The following is a 10,240-nucleotide window of genomic DNA, read 5'->3' on the forward strand; positions in this document are numbered from 1 at the left end:
TACTTTGCTGCGTGGGGAGAAAGCACAGCTGCAGCTCTGTGCATTAAGCAGGGATAGATCTGCCAGTAACACCAGCATTTTGTTGAGAGCACTTAATCCTGGTTTTCTCCCACTTACTTTTTGAGAGCCAGGTGTCCCTGAATTTTTGCTATGATCTTTGGAAAGAGATCAGCATCTCCCAAAACTGTTACTGGAATTACCATTACCAACACTCTGAGCACTGCACTTGTGCTGCAGACAGAGAGACAAATCATAGAATCATTTAGGTTGCCAGAGACCCTTCAAATCATCAGGTCCAACCATAATCTAAATCTACTACTAAACCATGTCCTTACGACCCACATTTATACATCTTTTAAACCCCACCGGGGATGGCGACTCCACGATTTCCCTGGGCAGCCTATTCCAATGCTTCGCAACCCTTTCCGTGAAGAAACTTTTCCTAAAATCCAATCTGAAACTACACTGGCACAACTTGAGACCATTTTCTCTTGTCCTATCACTGGTTACTTGGGACGAGAGACCAGCACCCTCCATGCTCCAACCTCCTTTCAGGTATTTGCAGAGAGAGAGAAGGTCTCCCCTCAGCCTCGTTTTTTCCAGGCAACTATTGGTTGTCCCTCCTACAAACACTGACCTACCAGCCAGCCCAGACCTAACCAAGCTGGGAGGAGTGGCTGACACGCCAGAGGCTGTGCTGCCATCCAGAGACCTGGACAGGCTGGAGAGTTGGGCAGGGAAAAATTTAATTAAATATAACAACGGAAAGTGTAGAGTATTGCACCTGGGTAGTAACAACCCCAGGTTCCAGTATAAATTGGGGAACGACCTATTAGAAAGCAGTGTAGGGGAAAGGGACCAGGGGGTCCTGGTGGACAACAGGATGACCATGAGCCAGCACTGGGCCCTTGTGGCCCAGAAGGCCAATGGCATCCTGGAGTGGATTACAAGGTGGGTGGTTAGTAGGTCCAGAAACATTCTCCTTCCCCTCTACTCTGCCCTGGTGAGAATACATCTGGAATATTGTGTCCAGTTCTGGGCCCCTCAGTTCCAGAAGGACAGGGAACTGCTGAAGAGAGTCCAGCGCAGGGCAACCAAGATGATTAAGGGAGTGGAGCATCTCCCCTGTGAGGAAAGGCTGAGGGAGCTGGGTCTCTTTAGCTTGGAGGAGACTGAGGGGTGACCTCATTAATGTTTATAAATATATAAAGGGTGAGTGTCACGAGGATGGAGCCAGGCTCTTCTCGGTAACAACCAATGGTAGGACAAGGGGCAATGGGTTCGAAATGTAACACAAGAGGTTCCACTTAAATTTGACAAGAAACTTCTCGGTGAGGGTGATAGAACACTGGAACAGGCTGCCCAGGGAGGTTGTGGAGTCTCTTTCTCTGGAGACATTCAAACCCGCCTGGACACCTTCCTGTGTAACCTCATCTGGGTGTCCTGCTCCAGCAGGGGGATTGGACTGGATGATCTTTTGAGGTCCCTTCCAATCCCTGACATTCTGTGATTCTGTGAAGGCTGCTAAGCTGGTGAATGAAGTTGGTTAGACAAGGGGGTCATGGCCAAGGTGACCATAGGAAGCTTGAACTCCTCACACCTTCGAAGCAGGCCGGCATCAGCCAAGTCCCTCTGATAACTTGCTGCTTTTCTGTCTCAGTGAAGAAAGTAATCAGCCTCTCTGGAAAATTTCCTCTGTCAAAAAAAGAGCTTGGAAAGTAGCTCTCAGCCACAAGATCCATTTTATACCTCACATGCTTGCATTGCATTTAAAAATGTTCACTTAGAAACCTCAGACTTGATATTTAACTTTTGAGAAAGTCAGCTACTGCGTGGTGCACAGACTTGTGTGCACTGGGCTGGGTCCTCTGCTGGATAGACTTAAGTTAAATTAACCTTGCCTGCCCTATGCCTGACTGATGGTTAAGTCTTTAGGCTCCTGTTAAACCAAATGCTTTAAATTTGATAAATCAGAATTTTAGATCAGCACATGAAGTTTGCCATAGTGAACACTTCATATATGTTGCCATGCATACACTACAGTCTTATATGTGATTAAATGAGTGCATGTGTATATATATGTTTCAACAGAGGAAAAAAAATACATATATGTATATATAACTCCTTATATTTAAAAACAGACATTTGAGAGAAAAAGAGACAAACCTCAGAACAAATTGAACATTTATTCTCTGCCACTTTAGCAAAACCTGATGCTTTATTCATGAGCCAGAGCCATGACACAGAGCAAACACAGAAGCACACTCACCTATCTTGTTGGAGTCAGATCTCCTTTCACAGTTTTAACTTGCAGATGGTGTTTCAGAAGTCAGAATGAGCAGTGGGAGACCTGCGCAGCAATGTTTGTCAGCTTTGTGCTCAGCAGATCTCCCTAGAAGCTGCTACTGTGTTGCTTAATTGCTCAAATTTATAGAAAGGGTCTTGTCAATCAATGCAAGACAGAGGCAGATCCTTACTTGAACTACTCGAGGCATCAAAGTCATTGACTGTAAAGCAACCCTCTCCTTTCCAACAGCAATTAGCTTGAAGTGTGTTGTTTCATAAGATCAGCCCTGAAACAAAAGGAATATCTTGGTGAGTGAAATAATGAGTGTACACTGGGGCAAAATGGATCTTCTTTTCCATAGCGGAATTTCAACACCTTTGTAAGGAGGTTGGAGGTTGGGTCTGAAATCATCATTATTCCCCTAATTAACAAGCCCTGAGTAAACACCCTGAAGGGAGACTTTTCAAATATTTGTGTGAACAAAACCCTGAATTTTTGTCAACAGCATAAAACCTTTTATTACTTGATTGCTCTATACAAGCAAGGGCAAGGGATGGCAGGAGGAGGAGGTGTGAGTTTGCAAGAAAAACGAATGTTCTCTTGACAAGCCAGGCAGCTGTCACACAGGTAAGCACCACTGTGCAAAGGAAATTTGGAAATCGTGTCCTTTGCCTTCGCCACACAAACACAAGTTTCAGCTCTTCATAGGACAGAGAGAAACCAAGGAACCTCGGTGAAAAACTTGCTGGTCATTGAGTTCATAAAATATGAGCAGCTGAGAGAAGTGAAGCCATAAGCTCAAGCAGTGACCTGGTATTTCGTTAATTTGCCTTACAATTATCACATGTATACTTCTGGTGGGTTTTATTCAGCCCTTCTGCTACAGAAAGCAGAAAATAGTCATTGAGAAAATGTAGTATTGCGGCATTCAGGACAAAATGAGGTATTTTACATAGGTGCTCACCTTTTTTCAGGGTGAATAACCTACGTCTCAGGGTCCTTGTTTCATTTCCAAGGTCAGTTGCACACACTTGGTGCAGCAGCAGGACTCATACTGATTCCAACACCTCCTGGGAGCCCACAGAGCACTCACTGCACTTGCTTTTTAGCTTGGAGCAGCCACTGCTCCACGTTTTTCTTGCTAACTTGTGGCCCTGCTATTTCAGAAAATCACTCTAGTCACGTGCACGTGAGCTGGGATGCAAAAGGCTGGTTATTCATCCTCAAGATTTGCCTTTTCTGTCTAAATTACGAAATGGTGATTGGAAGAAGTGAAAGAGGGAAGCAATTGTTTTGTCCACCAGTTGAGCAAGACTTGCACTGACACCTCAGGACATTTTGCATAACCAAGAGCCACTGTCTATTTAGAGATGACACAGGGCAGCAGAGCTTTACCTGAGCTTAGAAGTGCTGGTGTCTGCACCAATACAACCGAATCAAGCCATCATCCTAACTTTTCTCATCCTTTCACCTTTTTCCTCCCCAGGGTTACTCCTCTTAACCACGCACTACTAATGTCCCTGCCAGGACTCAGGCTTTATCAGCCCTACAAAGACTCTGCCCTGGAGCCTGTGGTGAGGGCTCTGAGCCCTGCACACCGAGCTGGGGAGGCACCCAATTGCCTTCCCAAACACCTCCCAAAACACAGAAAAGCATCAGGCATTAAGTGCTATTACCCTCGTGATGTAAGAAACAACTGCTTCAAAAAAATTGATAAACGTACCAGAAAACCAAGCCAAAACAAAACCCACCCTCCCCCTAAAAGAGAGGGGAAGGGAAAAACAAAGGAAGGAACAGATTTTTTTACCAAAAATCTGAAAATTGTCCTGAAGTTGGGTGAGAGAGGATGTTTAAGATCATTCCCAGTATTCTCGCTCATTATTACTCACAATCTGGCTAGCAGCAGAGGACTCCAGCTTAAGTGAAGACTTATTGGGTGGGATGTTAGAGGAGGAACACTGAATGAAGATATTGTAATAGTCTCCAGAGACCTGATCACCAGACATGCCCTGCACATCTTTTTCTCCCATTATAGCCCACGGGAAAAGCAGAAGATGCAAATCCAAATCAGGTCACAGAGTGGTCAAGAGGAACAGCCAAAGTCTTGCCAATGATCTAAAAGTATCAGCAAATTTCCTTGAAATACACCCAAATCTTATGCTGTAATATTCACTGACCAAAAGCTAGAAAAGAAACCTTTAAAGGCTTTTAAATAAATGTACAGTTTAAAACTTCCTGACACGCAGAGAAAGCAGGTAAAAGTGAAAATATTGGTCATAAGTTCCCTTTATTTGATTGTGGAAATGTGCCAGCAACCATCAGCCCACGATTAGAGACAGGTACAGGAAATAGATGCCAGATGGCAGAAGAACCAGCTTCAACAGATCACTTTTATTCTATGGATTAGAAAAACAGGTGCTGGACTTGCAGTTTGTATAATTCAGTTTGGATTCACTGACTTCAGCTAACTGAGATTCTGTTCTCTTGTCTCCATTTGTACTGAATAACCTCATAAAGTAAAACGAAAGACAAATTGCAGACTCCGATTTATTTTCTCTTTTGAAAATCCTGTCTATTCATGGGACAGACACCGATTGCTGGAGGATTTGCCTCATGTCTCCTGAAAAGCATGAGAGTTGGCTTTTTCCCAGGCAGAGTTTTGTTGGCTTACTGTTTTGTGGGTGTTTCTTAATTTAAGTTAATTAATAAGTATACCTCTTACATGTACACTTGGCCTTCAGTGTGCATCAGAAGTTAAAAATATGCTTTTTTTTTTCTTTTCCTGGATCTTTTAAATTTATTTGAAACAAACAGTGACATACAGATGAAATTTCTTAATGTATCCACCATTTACCTGTCTTCTCCCTTTTTGAGACGCACAGAAGGACAGAGAAACAGATTGACCAGGGGAGCACATCTCATGAGGATTGTGCATCCACTCATCCATTCAGGCTGGTGTGGCTTTTCTTCTGAATCCTGGACAGGCAGAACATCAAGCGTAATGTTCAGGGTGACAAGGTTATAAGCATAGATAACTTACTGCCTTGTCTGCTCCTCAAGCAAATCTCACAGGCTTCGCCCTAGAGCTGCTGCAGCCCTCCACCATGTGTAACACCAGTGGATATACAGTATTTGTGGGTTTAATCCAACTGATTCCCAGCAAATACTGAGCGGCCTGTGGGTTTCTCAGCTAATCCTGAGAGCTCCCCTTGGGCTCTCAGTGGCTCCGGTTGCTCTTGGCAGGACAGAACCATTCCCAGGTGCATTCCTGGGAGGCTTGGCCAGAAGGGAGGACGCTTTGCTCCTGAGCTGGCCCCTTCCTGACCTGTCCTTGCCAGAGGACCCAACATACAGGCCGTGCACTGCAAGAGGTTTTCTGAAAAACAGCCTCTCTCGTTCAAAAGACCTCTGAGCTCTCAGTCTAAAAGATGTGGGACTCCATAGCTCCAAGAGACCTTGGGCATGCATGGGTTCTTCACTACCTTCTGGATGTGGCTTCATGCTGTCTTTCCCTGTCTCCTCTCCCATGCATTGAAAACAGAACAACATCACGTGCTGCTCACTTCAACACCACATAGAACTGCCAAATTAATATTACCCAAAGAGACTAAATAAGATGAACACCCAAATTTTCAGCCATACAGGGAATTTTTAATTCCATCCTTGTCTTTCAATGATAAGCCTCTCAACTTCACACATGCCCTAATGTTTTTTTCCTAGTATTAACCATCTATGAAAACCATTTATGCTTCAATACATCTCAAGATATTCCAGGTACTATGAGCATTCCATCTGTATCCTGATTAATTCACAACCCAGAAAGAGGGAGAAACAAATGGGAGGATGGAGGGAGAAGGTGAGAACTCATACACAAGCAAAGCAGTACTGAAAGTGATTGGGTTATTGTTTTATGTAGCATTTGGAGCAGGTTAAAAAAAAAATAGCGCTATTTAAAAGTAAAAAATAAAATAATATCTTTTTTTTTAATTAAAAAAACTCAATCGCCACACCTCTATGTTTTCCAATGAAAAATTACTGCTTTTCATATTAGATTTAGACTGAAAACACAGAGTTTGTTTGATGTTTTTTTCAACCTAGCATTACTGGTTTTGCCCCAGATATCTAGGTCTTTCTAGCACAAGTAAAATTTCTCACAAAATTTTGTGGAGGAGTGAATAAAATGTTAAAAACCTTTTGATGTCAGCTCAGTCCACCTGCTTCTTGTGAACATCAGCAACATCACTGAGTTTGGAGAAGGAGCTGAAAAACAGTTTGTGGAGGTCTTACAAATGCTCTTCTTGAGTTGCCCTCCAAGTAAAGGAATGGAAGAGAACGTGGAGGGGAGAGGATCTCAGACAGCTGAGGTGACATTAGTGTGCAAGCAGAGGTTGGAGGAGGAAGGCTATATAAGTAGACAAGGATGTACATTAAGGAATGGGGAGTTAATGCACTAGAAGTTTGAACTGGATTGGTCATGAGAAGGCAGCTGACACGTGCTATCTAACAAGACAGACTGAGGGAAATAATAATAATGTTGAATGGTTGCACATAGTAAGTTGTACGGTGAACCACATAGGCAGCCGGTAGTCCAAAAAGAAACTGGTGGCCATTCAGGCAAGCAAAGACAGTGGTGGGACAGAAGATATTTAATGAACTGCACACAAGAGAGGTCAGGAGGGTGGCTGTAGGTTCAAAAGCAACAGCAAGGGACAAACGGCTGAGGACATGAGGCGGTACGGGTTTGCTGGCCAAGTTCAAAGGAGCAGGCATGCAAGAGAAGTTATGATTCAGGTTAGAACAGAGTGAGTTGTAAAACTATCAGGTAGGAGATGAAGCTATGTGTGCTTGATTAATTTGATGAACTTGCTGAAAAATCAGCGCCAGAGTCACTTTTCCCTATACAACCTGACATTAGACTTTTCCTCTATAAGTTGTTTACTCTTTGCTGGTAGTTCTGAAAGATAATCTTTATGTCCTGAAAACAGCATTACAAGCAAGTAACATTAAGATTCTTTAATCCATCCCCACAGCTGCCGCATTATTTTTTTGGAGTGTGACTTTCTGTCATTTGCTAAATTTCTAAAGAATGTGAAGAATCCTTTTGGAAAGGGGCAAACAAAGTAGGTTTAACCTTGAAAGGCTGATCTGTAAATTAAAATCAAAGGAAGCAAATAAAGCTCACAGAAACACTCTGACAGAAATACTGCTAACTCTAAGTACAGAAAGCACAATGCAGCCATTAGGAAATGTATTCTCAGATGGTAATTAGATAAACGTGGACTTTCTCAGCTAACAATGGGACACCAGTCCTGGCTGAAGGTCTCGGGCTAACAAAGCCACTCCTCCTGCTTTAGACTTTGTGCTCATTTTGCTTCCCGAGCTTAACACAACACAAACAGGCACCAGCTGAATGAATGCTGGAGTGAGATGAAGTCAGAAAAGAGGGTTTGTTGAGGCTGCTGTGGAAGTAAATCACACCACACTTAAGGAATCACCCCTCTTGCAGAAAAGATAATTACTGCTTGCTGGTTTGGGGGTATCTGTGTTACAAACCGCAGAATGGTCCAGGAACAGACCTGCAAAATATAACCTATGGGATCCAAATTGCTGTGAAAAAGGACTGTGCTGACTGCAGCAACATCACAGCTGCTCCAGCGCAGACACTGCCTTACTGCGTTGCTGTTGCATGAAAACTGTCAGACACTTTTCATCTCCTCCTCTTCCCTCCAGACCTGGAGAATGAAGTCTAAGGGTGAGGCTTAGTAGTAAGAAAAAACATCAGTCCACAGTTGGCTTGATGCATGTCTAACATGGTGAGATAACACTATTCTGCTGAAAAAGGCCTGTAGCTATGATGGATTCAATCCAGGAGAGATGCACTGACGGTGCTACAGGCACTAGAAGAGCTGGAGCTTCCAAACCTTGGTAGTGAGCATCTCTAATATACATGTATTGCACCCAAACCAAGGGAATTCCAATAAAAATAAATCCCTAGTAGAACTGAAGATTCAGTTCAGCTTCTTGATCATAACATGATTTTATATAATAAGGACAAACAGTCTGTGTTATAGTCTGGATACATTTACTAAAATGTGTGGTTTATGTGTTTATTGTATATGTGGTACCTCAGAAAATTAATTTCTCAAAACTGAAATTCTGAGCAAGATTTTTTGCAACAAAAACTCAGAAGAAAAAATGTAAAGGCAAATAGGAAGTTAATAACCTGCATGGTCAAGCTTTCAACAAAATACACCCTGACCCAATGGTGCAAGGATAGCCTTAATTTAGAAATAAAAAGGTGACACAGCAGACCAGTTTGCCTGATATCTGTCCCAGCCTAAGTAGTGCAAATATTGATTCAGAAGTCCTGCTCTGCAGTGTCAGTCAGTAAGTTGCACATTTCAAAGACTAAGAGCTGTTCAAGACACATTTCTCAAAAACCGACTTCCAGGAAGAATTTACCTGGAGCAGGGACATTCTTGGGGAGTTCCCTGAAGATTTAGGAGTTGTAATACAGGGATATCAGGAAAAAATAAAGCCACATATCTGGAGTGGATGAGGAGAAGAGTAAAGGCACAACCCCAAGCCCAGGCTGTGGAACTCCTCAGTCATGGTCCTTAGGAGACTCCTTTCTTAAGACTGCTGTATCTTTGCTCCGGAAAGGTGTATTTGTCAAGCATAGCTCTGAGTAATAAGGAATAAAATGCTGCTAATTAGGGGGAAAGTGGATTGCTCTCCTTGTTTTTACAATGCCAAAAACATTGTATGATCAGAGCTTGGAAAAAAAAAAAAAAAAATAAGGGAAAGGTATCAATTCAAGACTTAAAATAAGGCAAAAACAGGCTCTGGAAACAACTTACAATCAACCATGCCTGACTATCATGCCCTGAAATAATGCAAAAATGGGTATAATTAATGCAAAAGTCATTCTCAATACAGACGTGCAAGCTTTCCAAGAGAACAGAGCCTTTTGCTTAGCATGGAGTCCTTGAGTTAATCCCTAGCTCCTGCAAAGTTTTGAGCCCTTCTGACACCTACAAGGCAAGGCAATAGGTGGCTGAGTGTGAAAATAAATGTCACCCTCTATATGACAGCTTCCAAGATTAGCATTCCCCTCTGTTTAACACTTCACCCTGTCTCAGGAGAAACTCAACCAGGAAAACCACCTGAGGAACACACGCAGAACTCCAGCCAAAGGAAACCACCCAAAAAGGCAAAGCAACTGCTGAGATACACAACCATTGATATGTCATTACGATGCAGGAGGGGAAAAACCATTAACTGATCTTAAACCATTTTTAACAAAAAGGGGTTTCTCTGTGATCACCGAGACGTGACATCTGTGCCCCTGTGTATGTGTGTATCAAAACCAACACACGGGTTCCCTCATGTCTGGTAGGGGGTGCAACAACAACGCAGCTCTTGCTCAGGAGGGCGGCAACATGGACATGTACCCACAATACTCAAAACACCTGAAAAATGCTAAGTATTATCACACTCTTAAATCTGCTATAAACAGCCAAGGAGGTTGGCAGAAATAAAAAGAACTAAGGTGAGTAGACTGATAGATTGATATGCAATACACTGGGTTTTTTTAAGACAACTTTGACAAAAGTGCTGTAATCAACAGAAGAGTAGACATTGACTTTGAGATGACAGCACTGTTTCACAAGCTTTAAACACTTTACTCCTACACTTTGTTTTTGCCTTTATCAAACCTGTACTAATTAACTGACTGTCCATTGCACACTATGGGTAAGGTGCTGCTCAGTTTTCACAGCCGCTCTTGAAAGCGTGTGTAGCTTTACAACATCATCAACCGTGGCCACTTTTTCTTGCCTTTTCTTGTTTGTTTATGGTGATGATGCTGATCACATTCAGCCCAGCATAATTCAAATCCAATGGAGTTGTCTAAACATTGATGTGGGTGAGAGCTGGGCTCCCTAATTGCAC

This window comes from Streptopelia decaocto (assembly GCF_964273445.1).
Source record: "Streptopelia decaocto genome assembly, chromosome: 7".
NCBI classification, from domain to species: Eukaryota; Metazoa; Chordata; class Aves; order Columbiformes; family Columbidae; genus Streptopelia; species Streptopelia decaocto.